General features: G+C 46.0%; 1 protein-coding gene across 12 annotated transcripts in view; it reads left to right on the top strand.

The window, feature by feature from the left end:
- Positions 1-14,966, top strand: part of LOC141272107 (heparan sulfate glucosamine 3-O-sulfotransferase 3A1-like) — a 291,265-nt gene that overhangs the window by 133,912 nt on the left and 142,387 nt on the right. For 7 of the 12 annotated variants that reach the window (XR_012321970.1, XR_012321967.1, XR_012321972.1 and 4 more), the window contains one exon: positions 780-919. The exons of 3 other annotated variants lie outside the window; for them this stretch is intronic. The gene's annotated coding sequence lies outside the window, so the exon portion shown is untranslated. The remainder of the gene's footprint in view (positions 1-779; positions 920-14,966) is intronic. 2 more of the 12 variants (XR_012321969.1, XR_012321966.1) reach the window with 1 other exon arrangement.

Genomic DNA, 14,966 nt, shown 5'->3' with positions numbered 1-14,966 from the left:
CAAGAATATAACTACTATAATACTGCTCCCTATGTACAAGAATATAACTACTATAATACTGCCTACTATGTACAGGAATATAACTACTATAATCCTGCCACCATTGTACAAAAATACAACTACTATAATACTGCACCTATGTTGAAGAATATAACTACTATAATACTGCCCCCTATGTAGAAGAATATAACTACTATAATACTGCCCCCTATGTAGAAGAATATAACTACTATAGTACTGTACCTATGTGCAAGAATATAACTATTATAATACTGCTTCTATGTACAAGAATATAACTACTATAATAATGCCCTTATGTACAAGAATATAACTACTATAATACTGCTCCTATGTACAAGAATATAACTACTATAATACTGCCCCCTATGTACAAGAATATAACTACTATAATACTACCCCTATGTACAAGAATATAACTACTATAATAATGCCCTTATGTACAAGAATATAACTACTATAATACTGCCACTAATGTGCAAGTATATAAGTGCTATCATACTAGTGAGCAGTGCTGAATCTCTACATGCCTTTAATAACATTCAGCCCATATGAATCTCAAAAATGTGTACTCTTTTTGGCCTTTCTCCGAGTTTATGAATTTTCATTATATTTTATCTTTTGCAAGTGAAAGCCATAAATGATAATAAACATGTTAGGAGGAGCAGACTGAGGACGGCACTTCACAGATTCCACTTGGTTTGTTTGCATTAGACTAGTGTTTGTATTGCACTTGACATGGTTATTTTCTACTTTCTCAGCAGGGATGTCTTTCCATGAATCTTCTGCCCACTTTCAGGAAGGCCTCCCTGGAGAGATAAGAAAACCCTTAACGTTGGACTTTCTGTAGATTTACTCGCAGGATACTGGTTATTCTTGGATGGGACGGTTTATTTTCTGAGTAAGTAGATCTGTTATGAAAATAAACGTCTCACGTTCGGTCATCTGCGGGCGGCTGTCTTGCAGATGGGCCACCTCACATCTCAGTATTAAAGATCTACCGTAAAGCCAGTTCTTCTGTTATCCAATTATAATTTAAGCATTATAATGGTCATATTTTCGATCAGTCATTGTGTAGAATTTTTGGCATTTTTACCGTAGCAGATAATCACCTCCCAATGTCTAGTACAGTGGTCCAACTGAAGCATGTGGTCTTGAGGGCTCACCCATCAGATGTACAGAACACGTGTAAGTGGCATTGTCCTCCACTGAACCCAATGGACCTCATCTCATTTTTGTATCATAAGTTTGAATCCTCTTGGACCTGTTCACTTTTTGCACCCCATTTAGGGTTAATTGAGGGAGCCTGTCCAGTTTGTTTGTGCAAAGCATAATTTCTGTTTGCTAATGGACATATACTTGAAGGACTACCTATGAGTTTTTGGTTTTAATAGATCATTTTTGTTACTCATCTGTCTCGGTTCCAGGGCTGGGCCCTGCTCCCTTTCTCATTGCTGTGGTCCACATTGGGCTTCACAAGTTGACCGGTGATCTTCAGTTTAAAGCCAACTCAGACACCCATGTGTGAGTAAGCTTTGTATTCACTAAACTTGTGCCTTAGAGTTTGCCACACCAACCTGTTCACTCAGCTGGCAGTCATCTAAGGAAACTCCTGGTTGTTTCTAGAAATCTGCTCTTACTTCCCGGCTCAGACCTGCAGCTAACCCTTTATCTGCTGTAAGTGACGCGCCCCTGGGCCTGCTGCTTCGCGCGGCATCGCGCGCACGGGGGAGCTTACCCGGATCCGGATCAGATGGGGGTAGTAGTCTCGTGGCGGTGACCCGGTCCGTGCCCAGGGAGTCAAACTGAGTGGCTGAGTAGTAGCAGTAGATGTTGGACGACTACGCCACCCGTTGAATGCGGCTTTAGGGCCGCCGCTGCAGGACAGTCCGCTGAGGCCGGTGTTATAGTTGTGCAGCGTAGATGGTCTAACCCCCAACGGGAGGGGTACGGCCTCAGGGCAGATAGTGTAGAGATGATGGTGGTAGTGATGGTGCGGTAAGGAGGCACAGAGACGTGGGATGCAGTTTCAGGGTTTTTACTCACAGGTGTTGCTCCGGTCACTCCGGCCTTGAGTGACCACCCGAGTCGTGCTGCGTCCACCAGGTGCGGGACTCGGCCAACCCCCAGGCAAGTCCAGAGCGTGGTCCTGAGCTCCCTTTTCGTCCTTCCTACAGGCCGTCCTCACCAGGGACCCACCTATGTCCAGCTTCCTCGGGCCTTATGGGGCAAAACCTCTCTTCGGTTTTCCTGACCCTATGTGGCGTGCCTTCCCGGTGGATATGGCGAGGGGTCGCGCCAAAACTTGTCCACGACCTCCGGTTCCTGGCTAAGGATGGTTTGCCTCCACCAGCTTGGGATCCGGTACCCTTTTCTGCCAACCCTTCACCCTTTTTGGTCTCTTCTGGGATCTCAGGGTTCCCTCTTGTCCTGCGTCTCCGGGCCTTTCTTCCTCCTCCTCTCCACTACAGGCCTGGCCCTGGAGCTGGGCCCAGCCGGAGCCACAGCTCCCTGTCAGCCCTCCTGGCTGAGCTCCTCTCTGAACTCACTGACTCTCTGAACTGACTGACCCTGTCTCTAGATGGTGCCCACCTTATATACTCCCTCTATGTGTGAGCCCAGGTGACTAGCACCCAATGGGCTCCTATCTCTATGCCCAGAGCCCCTCCCCTATCTGCCCCTACACTACTGGGATGTTCCACCCCCCTCCCCACTCCAGCCAGGGACAGACACTGTCGTACCTGCACATTCACCTAGTGGGAGTACCATTGATCTGTCCCCCGGAAATGGGGTGAATGTAGTGCATGCAGCTTACTGAGCTCAGTCCCACACTCCATCCTTACCCGGGAGTGGAATACCACACCTCTGGTTTGAGGTGCAATACCCCTGTAGCAGCCGAGCCCTCGGGGTGCTACATTCCCCCCTGGTAAATCACAGCACGTCCTCGGGCTGTAAAAGAATAAAACATACCAAAACATACAAACTTTTAAAATATACACTAACATGTAAAACATCATAAACATTATCAGCAGATATAAATTTTTGGATATAAAACTTTTCCATAAAAAAATGTTCTTGTTCCTCCGGCCACGGTGCAACTTGTGACCGGGTAAAGTGCAACAGTCACTGGTAGAAAAGAAAAACAGTTCTTTATAAAACCAAAAGGGGGCGCTTTAGGAAGCGCAACTATTTACATAATATGGCCGCTCTCAGTCCTCGGCCAGTGGGGAATAGGGAAAATGGCTGCTCACAGTCCTCAGCCTGGTTAGGGATGGGGACACACACGGGTAACAGTTCACTAGTCCCAACGGGGACCATATTTTAATTAGCAGCAGCCCTTGTACCCTAACGGGTAACTATTTACAGTTCCACTTTACCGCACTTCAGTAACGGCGTCCTCCTGCTCCTTCTCGCGGGTAGTCTTCAGACCCGTCCGGGTCCTCTTGTTCTTCCTCATACCGTAGCTCTTCCTCGGTCAACCGGTGCACATGAAGAGCATATGGTCCCTTAGCACACTGATGCCGGGTGAAGGTGACCTCGTCACCCGGGTAAAGGTCACGTCCTCGGTGTCCCTCTGGCAGGTGGGACTCGACATCCCTGCGGGTAACAAAGACGTCGCCGGGGGTTCTGTGATCCCTGATAAAGCCCCAACCGTGCTCCAGTTGGAACTTGATTACGGTCCCGATGGCGCGGGGACCGTGGGCTGCACGGGGGTTTCGCCGGGTCCGGCGCTTCTGCTCCGCACTCTGGACTTGCAGCCGCTCCTCGCGGACCCGCCTCTCTCGCCGTTCCCTGTCGAAGACCTCCAGTTGTTGCCGGCAGCACTCCGCACGCTGGGCTGCGGCCGCCCGGGTCTCTTGGGTGAACCCGATGAGGTTTTCTCCAGTGGGGTCCCATGCGAACTGCGCCTCCTCCAACGGGAGTGGGGTGATCTTGGCGGGCGCCGGAGCCGGAATCAGGGGCTCACACAGAGGCCATTCCTTCTGGAGTTGGGGAGTGGTGTACTCCGGAGGCCACACAAAGGGCTGCCCATCCGGGCAAGTATGCTGGGCGAACAAGTCTTCACCCAAGGGTAGCACTTTGGAGGTCGAGGGCGCGGTGGTGGCAGCGGCGCCCGGATTCACCAGGCCTTGCGACCAGGCCGGCGGCACCCTGAAGGTGAAGGGCGCTGTGGAGACTGCGGCGCCCGGGGGTACTCGATCTTGCGACCAGGCCGATGGCTTAGTGGAGGTAGAGGGCGCTGTTGGAACTGCGGCGCCCGGGGGTACTCGATCTTGCGACCAGGCCGGTGGCGTTTCCTGCTTGGCCGCGCTCTGGATTGGGGCGCGTGACGTCACAGGGGGCGCGGCCGCGGCTCCTGCCGTTTGAGGCCTAGTTTGGAGCGGTGGCGGTGCAGTAACGGGCACGGTCGGTGGGATTTCGGGCTCTGCGACGGGGAGCTGGGGCAGGCTTACTGCTACTAGGCTTGGGGTGGTGACGTCCCCTTTACCTGCCTCCGTCTCTTCAGCTCCTTCCACGGCGTCGTCTCCGGCCTTCGTCCCTCCTGCTCTATCCTCAGAGGCAGACAGCCTCCTCGTCCCGGATGGCGTTCTTTGCTGGCGGGTTCCAGCCTGCAGGGCCATTTCTCTGCTCCATTCGGCCAGCACTTCTTGCTGCACTCGGGCCATCTTCCGAGCCAAGCCCTCCAGCGCGGTCTGTGCATGCTCCCGATCTTTGGGAAGCTGTGCCAGGATCTCCACCAGGCCTTCTGGGGTGGCGGCCTGCAACAGGCTCCTGACCACAGGGTCGGTGCTGCCTGACTCTCCCTCCATCTCCGGGTGCGATCTCTCCAGACTCCCCCAGGCTGCCCCCATCCTCTCTCTTTTGTTCTGGATCCGCCCATACTGAGGGTGGTCCCGGGGCCACTTGGTGATTGTCAGTTCCAGGGGCAGACCCCTCGCTCTGATGGATATCTCTATCATTGCAGTCTCTGCTGGTGGGGGCGGTCCTCGCTTTTGGCGCTCTTCTGGGACCAGGCCCACGATGGGAGGTCGTCTCTTGCCACCCTCTGGCACGCCCATAATGGCGTCCGCTCTGCCAGGGCGGGAAATCGCCCAAGATGGCGGGAATCGTCTCCTGATGGCGGGAAACTCCGTGGATGGCGGGAAAAGGCTGCAGATGGCGGGCAAACGGCGGGAAACGACCCGAGATGGCGTTCGATGACGGGGACCCTCTGGAATTGGCGGGAGACTTCTTCTTACGGTAAATGTGAACTTTTCTTCAGGCACGCAGTACCCGGTGGTTGCGGGCACGTAATCCTGCCGACTACGCCAAAGTTGACGCGCCCCTGGGCCTGCTGCTTCGCGCGGCATCGCGCGCACGGGGGAGCTTACCCGGATCCGGATCAGATGGGGGTAGTAGTCTCGTGGCGGTGACCCGGTCCGTGCCCAGGGAGTCAAACTGAGTGGCTGAGTAGTAGCAGTAGATGTTGGACGACTACGCCACCCGTTGAATGCGGCTTTAGGGCCGCCGCTGCAGGACAGTCCGCTGAGGCCGGTGTTATAGTTGTGCAGCGTAGATGGTCTAACCCCCAACGGGAGGGGTACGGCCTCAGGGCAGATAGTGTAGAGATGATGGTGGTAGTGATGGTGCGGTAAGGCGGCACAGAGACGTGGGATGCAGTTTCAGGGTTTTTACTCACAGGTGTTGCTCCGGTCACTCCGGCCTTGAGTGACCACCCGAGTCGTGCTGCGTCCACCAGGTGTGGGACTCGGCCAACCCCCAGGCAAGTCCAGAGCGTGGTCCTGAGCTCCCTTTTCGTCCTTCCTACAGGCCGTCCTCACCAGGGACCCACCTATGTCCAGCTTCCTCGGGCCTTATGGGGCAAAACCTCTCTCCGGTTTTCCTGACCCTATGTGGCGTGCCTTCCCGGTGGATATGGCGAGGGGTCGCGCCAAAACTTGTCCACGACCTCCGGTTCCTGGCTAAGGATGGTTTGCCTCCACCAGCTTGGGATCCGGTACCCTTTTCTGCCAACCCTTCACCCTTTTTGGTCTCTTCTGGGATCTCAGGGTTCCCTCTTGTCCTGCGTCTCCGGGCCTTTCTTCCTCCTCCTCTCCACTACAGGCCTGGCCCTGGAGCTGGGCCCAGCCGGAGCCACAGCTCCCTGTCAGCCCTCCTGGCTGAGCTCCTCTCTGAACTCACTGACTCTCTGAACTGACTGACCCTGTCTCTAGATGGTGCCCACCTTATATACTCCCTCTATGTGTGAGCCCAGGTGACTAGCACCCAATGGGCTCCTATCTCTATGCCCAGAGCCCCTCCCCTATCTGCCCCTACACTACTGGGATGTTCCACCCCCCTCCCCACTCCAGCCAGGGACAGACACTGTCGTACCTGCACATTCACCTAGTGGGAGTACCATTGATCTGTCCCCCGGAAATGGGGTGAATGTAGTGCATGCAGCTTACTGAGCTCAGTCCCACACTCCATCCTTACCCGGGAGTGGAATACCACACCTCTGGTTTGAGGTGCAATACCCCTGTAGCAGCTGAGCCCTCGGGGTGCTACATAAGCATGACAAACTCTTCTCTGCAGCTGTTTACATAAGAAATGCTGTTGCAACAGAGTGCATCTTCTCTTCAAACAAGTTTGCCGGTTCATCATTGCTGCCAGTGGCTATCCATTTGTTTATTGATTAACCCATCGTTCTCTGGAGCTCTTCACGCTACAAACATTGCTGTAAGTCCTGGACTGAATATGCATCCTCAGTACCTGTGCATGTCTTCACCCCTGGCCCTGTGTCTTCTGGTGTTTACTGCTCTGCTATAAGCATAACAAACTCTTCTCTGGAGCTGTTCACGCAAGAAATGCTGCTGCAACAGAGAGCATCTTCTCTACAAATAAGTTTGCTGCCATCGACTATCCATTTCTTTGCTGGTTAACCCTTCATCTGCTGTAAGTTGTAAAAACTTCTCTGGAGCTGCTCACACTACAAATGCTGCTGCAAATCCTGGACTGACTATACAACCTCAGTTTCTGTGCATGTCTACACTGCTGGACCTGTGTCTTTTGGTATTTACTGCTCTGCTTGTATGCATGTCCCCCAGCATACCCTGCTGTTCTGGTCCTCTCTGTCCCACGTCCCATCTGACTAGTACTGCCGACTGTACCATTGCCTTTAGTCCATGTTTTTCACCCTGACCTGCAGTTCAGAGAACCCACATAACCAGGTGAACCTACAACAGTGTCTGGACAGTGTCTGGACATTATGAAGACATGGAAATCCATGGGGTCCTCATTTGACCAGTTTTATGGAGCGTTCATGTGTTTTCAATGTGGAGAGGGGAGAAAGCAGATGCCAGACACCTCTCATGGCTGCTTATCTCCCAGAAAAAGAAATGATTGGGCATCAAAATCCAACATGCCCTATACTTCTCTTCAATGATATCATCTGTAAGGGAAGGTTACCCTACACACATTAAATGGTTGCTGGACCTGCCAAAATTGGTTGATTTGGCTAACTTTTCTCTAGTGAGTGTGAAGCTAAAATAAAATTAGCACCAAGTCCCCCAACCATTAAGATATCCTAGTGCCGGGATGTGGCTGTAAACTCAATACCGCTTATATCATCATCACAATAGACAAAATGATTAAAAAAAATTGGAACCATTGGCCCTCGATGATGTCAAATGTTCTATTATGTCTAGGAGTGATAATGATCATTGCGGGCCACTGTCCTGTCAATCACCGGGACTTGTTTTACTAAAAGCCTTAGTATATATTGACCTGTATTTGATTTTTATCTTATTTTGTACGAGTTAAGCCCTTGCAGACGATCGCAGCGAATGTCATCTATTTCTAGAATTTCTAAAATAATTGAGCGTCTAACGATAATTTAAGACAGATGTAGTGGACAATGCGGGTGAGCAGCCCCGAAAACTTTCCTTTCAGGCACATGGCTTGTTTTATAAGGAGTGTTCATTTTCCACCTCTTATAAAGAGAAGATCAGAAGGGAATGCTTTAAAAAATTGTGTTTGCCTAAACAGTAGGGCGTTCGGTGTCCAGCGTCATGAGCCAAACCATGTCAATTTCTAGAATTACTGTTTAGGCTGGAGACAGTGGGGAGACGTTGTTTGTTTTTCCTTAATATGGTGCCCAGGCTGCAAAATATTTTAACGTAATGATGAACTGTACATCATAGTTCTCATGTAATATTACCGCAATATGGCATCCAATAGAATGCACAAACAATTAATTCTGATGATCAGAAAGCTTATTGGTGGGAAGTTATCAGTCTGTCAGCAGCACAGAGTATTTCAGATGAGAACTGGTGCTGATCTTTTGAAATCACAGTTTCAGACTTATATCGTAGTCCAAAGTCTCTGTTGATCTTGTGAGGTCTGATATTGAGAGTCACGTCATGGTGAAAGGAGCAGGATCTCTCAGCAGCACAGAGTATTTCAGATAAGGACTGGGCTGATCTAGTGAGGGTTACATAGTGGAAAGAGCGAATAATCAAAAGGAATATTATTATTATTATTGCAAATGGGTCATAATAATTGACTGTCTCCTGGGCCTGAAAACTCTCTGAAACCAGCTATTTAGGGAGGTCTCTACATTTAGAAGGGCAGAGAACCAGATGTGGGCATGCGGAGAATAGGAGGTAAAGAGGTGGTAATGGGTTTCATAAAGTTGTAAAGTTATAGTCAAAACTGTAAAAAATGGGCATTCCCATCTCTAAGGTCCCATCCCAATAAGTAGTAGGTGTAAATTACCAAATACCTCCAGTTAGAAATGTTGTATAGTTCTTCTGATTCACTATGTCACTTACCCCATGTACAGGGCATTGCAGTAGCTTAGATAGCCATGGTTAAGAACACTAATAAGTAACTGTCACTATATGAGTGATCATAACCTTGGATACCTAAGCTAACGCAATACCCTTCACATGACATACACTGCATACGACATATAGTAGCTAATCAGAAGAACTATACTACATTTCTAATTGGACGTATTTGCTATTATTATTATTATTACACCTACTACATATTGGAATAGGATCTTGGAGATGGGAATACCCCTTTAAGTCAGCCAATGAAAGGGATGTCCAGTACTTGTATAGGTAATCAATGTCAGATCGATGGGGGTGTCGGTGGGGGTCCTGATCACATCTGGCCGGCACCATGAATAGCTAATCACCGGGGGTGTCATGTGTTGCACCCCCACCGATGTGATATTGATTAATATATCAATATAAAAATACTGGACAACTCATTTACAGATGTCCAGTTTAGAAAAGTTAATTTTCATACATTTTAGGGAATTCTGAGTTAATAGAGGGGTCCTGTATGAGTGAGAGGGACAACAAAGAACATCTCTCTCTGGAGGACCTGTTATGTCCTCTGCTAAACAGACAACCCATTGATATTAATGGATTGTGTGCAATACTTTTCTTCTCCTGTGGGTGGCGCTACAGGAAAAACAAACAATGCCAGGTTTACTCACGAATCCCAGCTGATCGAAGGGACTCTTTTTGATCTGCTTATTGAGAATGTAGTCTTCTAACAAGTAGAGGTTTTCCAAAGAGGTGAACCGCTGCCTGAAGGCAACTTGTCAGGACGTTCTTGCTGCCCCGACCACGAGCAGCATGAATCAGATACCGGCTTGTTGCCGTCATGTATATTTTACTTGGAAGCGCTGCTGCATTTCCAAGAACACATACTTCTACCTCGAAAAGCCGGCCAGGGACTAGGTGTCTCGGAGGAATAAATCAAGAAGCTGCTCATCTGGCGAAACCTACCTGCCCTGCTCCGCTAGACTCACAGGTCTATTCAGGTGTCTCCCTGGTGGCTGTGTTTTGCCGCCCCCCGGAGTGGGATTTGTCCGTTCTCTAAGCCGGCTGTCAGATACCGGAAAACCTAAATCCACCTCTAGGTCTCTTCTTATACACACACATAGGGAGAGACCGGTCAACCTAAGGGAGTGGGGCAGAGAGAAGCTGCCTGGGACTGGCCTCTTGGACTAGTCATCTGAGACTAAATCTAAAGTCCCCTATACTCATTAGATAGCTGTTGACCAAAAATGGTTCAAATGATCATTCGGGTGGTTGCTTTCTTCCTCAACTCTGCCATACACAGAAGTGCTCCTATGTTCTCTATTAGAGAGCCGTTGATAGACATCTCTGGGACAGCTTATCTTTAGAGATCATTCATACGTCCAATTTTCACATACGAGCGACATCCGTGTTTTTCACGAATATCACTCGTACCTGTGATAGTCTATAGGGCCGTTCACTTGTCCGTGATTTTTTGTGGACCGAGCTATCTATGGAGAATTGTGGACACATGGCTGATATTGATCCAAGCATCAAATCTAAATCGGAATTCAAGTCCATGGGTCCATGAAAAAAGTGGACTGCAGTCAGATGACATCTAAGCATGGTCCGATTTTCATGGACTGTCAGAATGAAGAAGATGGAGAAACTCTTTTTTTTATTTCTCCACGTACAAGAAAAGCTGATGACACTCGGACCACACTCTGATCAAAATAATCATTTCATTTTTCTCATACGTGGAAAAATAGGACGTCTGATTTATTTATTTATTTAAGGCCTTCAGCTCGATCCCGTGCCGTGGCGACTTGATGCATGAACCCTCTGTAGGAAGATAGATCTTGTGCAAGCCTAGATAGTTACATCAGGGTCTTCTCTGCTGTTATCTTGATAGTATCGAGCAATCGGGTTTCTGGTCTTCCTCTTCGCCTTGTTCCTTCTAGTCTTCCGACCATGATGTCCTTCTCCAGTGATTGCTCTCTTCGTATGATGTGTCCAAAGTAGACAATTCATAGCTTGGTGATCCTTGCTTCCAGTGACATGTCTGGCTTGATTTGTTCCAAGATTGATCGGTTTGTACTTCTTGCCATTCATGGTATTGATAACATCCTTCTCCAGCACCACATTTTGAAGGTGTCAGTTCTTCTATCTTGTTTTTTTATCTTCCATGTTTCACATCCATATGTTACTACAGAAAGGACCAGACTATGTACGAGCCGTTTCTTCGTTACCAGTAAAATGTTCTTTGATTTGAAGAACTTGTCCAGTGACTTCATTGTTGATTTGCCCATAGCTATTCTCCTATTGACTTCCGGTGTCGTTGCTCCATCTTGAGTGATCATCGATCCGAGTAGGTTGAAGTACTTTACTACTTTCAGTTCATCGCTGTCCATCTCAAACGTGTTTGAATTAGGCCTTTTATAGAACAATAGGATTGGCAGTACAAAATCAGGTCCTTAAGACCCTTGACATCATTGTTGGGGAATCCCATGGATGTTAGACTGTCAGCAGAACCTGTCGATATAGACGACATACACAGCTGCAATAACATAACCAGTGTCTGATCCCTGTTGCTCACGGTTTGGGGAGCATGAATCTCCTGACAGGTACCCATTAAACATTGGGGTCATCTCCATCATTATGGACATCATTTCGCCTTACAAAAGCTACGACGGTCATAAACCCATCAGGGATGGTGTGACTCCCTGTCGGACAATCGATCAACCTCAGCTTCGCTCTTAAAGAAAAGCCGGTTGTGTGGGAACATCAATGTCAGGACCTGACCCGTAATTGCAGGAAAGGAAACTCTATATACATCTGCCCTAACGTTACAGCTCTGCTCTCCATGGACGCATTGTGCTGCACTCAAGGAAGCGGGATTATCACACCTCTGCTCTTATTTTTGGAGAAGAAACTGCCAAAACACAAGAGCAATAAATTACTTTTACTTCTTGGAGTTTCCATAAATCTACTCTGAGTGGGCAACTATTATACTTTTGATGCAAAACAGGATCTAGTGAGGATCAGTAGGGATCGTCGATCGCCAGTGCACCATCAGAATCAGGGAAGTGAGCGACGCCGGACGGAGAACTCTTCTAAGATCTTGGTGGATCCAGGAGGGGAGTCCACAGTGTATTACAGATACAGCAAAGAGGGTAAGATGTGACCAAACCTCAATCAGACATGGCTGATAAAATTCATATAGAATCTGCGCCGAAAAGCAACCTAACGCTCAAGGCATTAAATATATGCAATGCCTGGGATGAAATCTGCAGCAAAATCCCCAACAATCATGAATTCTGCCTCTTCCGCTCTGTTCCATGTGAACGTAGCCGAATGGGGCAAAGCGCGCGCTGCCGAAAATGTGATCTATGGGATCAGTACAAGGAGCCATACTCCATGTGGATATACTGGGAGTTCAATTCAGGATCAGCAAAGAACAAGACAGAAAAAAGGGGTGCGTCTCATGGTTTAGTGGCCCCCTCTTGGCGCTGCGCCCTATATTGGCTCTGTCTATAGTTTTACCTCTGGAACCGCATCAGACGCAGAGAATAATGGAACCTCGGCTCGGACCGGGCGATTGTGATGTTATTGCCAATATTTTTTATTGTTCTCACCTAAAAATTTATAAAGGTTTTTAATATCACAGTTCTGGATTGTTCCTGACCTCTCCATGCACTCACATAAACGGATCACGTCCGGGAACCACAGAGTACCTATATAAGGTGTGCGCAGCGTCAAATTTAACCCCTTTATTGCTACATTAATATTTTGAGAATTTCTCAAGAAAAATCTTCTTTGTGTCTGGTTAATAAGATAAATATTCCATGTACTTGGGACTTGGAATATTGTCTGATATAACTGTACTGACAGGGATTCAGTGATCTGCGTCCATCCGCAAAACCGCTATTAGACATCATTGTCACCATACAATCTGCGAAAAACATCCTGGAGTGTATGAGAGCCCAAAAGGTCTCTTAGGCCCATATGAAAAGACAACCACTTTTAGGATCCATGATAGTTGGAAAGATATTGCATTGGTATCATCTATCTATCTATCTATCTATCTATCTATCTATCTATCTATCTATCTATCTATCTATCCCATAGCTATCTATCTATCTATCTATCTATCCTCCTATCTATCTATCTATCTATCTATCTATCTATCCCATAGCTATCTATCTATCTATCTATCTATCTATCTATCTATCTCTGATAACTATCTATCTATCTCTATATCTATATCTCTATATCTATCTATCTATTATCTATCTCTCATATCTATCTATCTATCTATCTATCTCTATCTCTATATCTATCTATCTATCCCATATCTATCTACGTATCTATCTATCCTTCTATCTATCTCATATCTATCTATCTATCTATCTATCTATCTATCTATCTATTATCTATCTATCTATCTATCTATCCCATATACATCTATATATCTATCCCATAACTATCTATGTATCTATTATCTATCTCTCATAACTATCTATCTATCCTTCTATCTATCTATCTCTCATAACTATCTATCTATCTCTATATCTATCTATTATCTATCTCTCATAACTATCTACGCTATCTCTATATCTATCTATCTATCTATATCTATCTATCCCATATCTATCTATCCCATATCTATCTACGTATCTATCTATTATCTATCTATCTCATATCTATCTATCTATCTATCTATTATCTAACTATCTATCTATCTGTCTATCTATCTATCTATCCATCCCTCTATCTATTATCTACTGTATCTATCTATCCTTCTATCTATCAATCTATCTATCCCATATCTATCTATCTATCTATCCCATATCTATCTATCTATCTCTCATATCTATCTATCTATCTATCTATCTCTATCTATCTCTCATATCTATCAATCCCATATTTATCTATCTATCTATTATCTATCTATCTATATTATCTATCTATTATCTATTTCTATTTATCTATCTATCCTATATCTATTTATAATATCTATCTATCCTATATCTATTTATAATATCTATCTATTAATATATCTATCTATTATCTATCTATCTATATTATCTATCCATTATCTATTTCTATCTATCTATCTATCTATCTATCTATCTATCTATCTATTTATTTATCTCTCATATCTATCTACTATCTATTATCTATCTATTATCTATCTATCTTATATCTATCTATTATCTATATATCTTATATCTATCTATTATCTATCTATCTCTCATATCTATATATTATCTATCTATCCATTATCTATCTATCTATATCTATCTATCTATCATATATATTTATCTATCCATTATCTATCTCTCTTCTATCTATTCATCTATCCATCTATTATCTATCAATCCTATATCTATCTATTTATCTATCTATATAGCTATATCTCATATCTATCTATTATCTATCTCTCATCCATCTATTATATATCTATCTATTTTCTATCTATCTATGTATCATTATCTATCTCATATCTATCTATCTCTCTATCATCTATCTATTATCTATCTCTCATATCTATCTATCCCATATCTATCTATCTATCCTCCTATCTATCTATCTATCTATCTATCATCTATCTATTATCTATCCATCTACATATAGTTGTGGCCATACTATACTGGTACTGTAGCTCAATCCCGTTCACATTGAACAAGCCACGTGTCAGCAGGAGCCTCTTGTGTTTGCTCTCGGAAGCTCTTATGTGATTGACTATTTTTGCATTTCTTCGTGTTGCTTTTTTACAGAGAAAGTGACATGTGAAGAATGGATGGCCGCCTTCAGTGGTGGGATTATATTTAATCTTGGATAAGAATTCGCCCTCCTGTTTATGGAAGGACTCTGGACTGTTTTTACAGGTGGACCCAGTAGGCAGATATTGGCTCAGACATGGGAGAGTATTTTTTGACAATCTGGTCAGACGGGGTCTCCCACATACCTTGTCATTACCCTGTTAATGGCCAGGAGGGACCGCGCTGACTCAGCCCAAGCTTTTCCGTTCCGCATTAAGGAAAATGTAGAATACTCAGCAAATCTCACCGGAGATATAGAGTTAGCTGCTGCCTCATATGGGCCGCAAAGTGAAGAAATACAGAATGCGAGCCATCAAAGGGTTCA

The sequence above is a fragment of the Phyllobates terribilis genome, unplaced genomic scaffold (genome assembly GCF_046119375.1).
Source record: "Phyllobates terribilis strain yellow unplaced genomic scaffold, ASM4611937v1 Scaffold_5__5_contigs__length_657084704, whole genome shotgun sequence".
Classification (NCBI taxonomy): domain Eukaryota; kingdom Metazoa; phylum Chordata; class Amphibia; order Anura; family Dendrobatidae; genus Phyllobates; species Phyllobates terribilis.
This window is presented reverse-complemented; position numbering and strand designations above follow the sequence as displayed.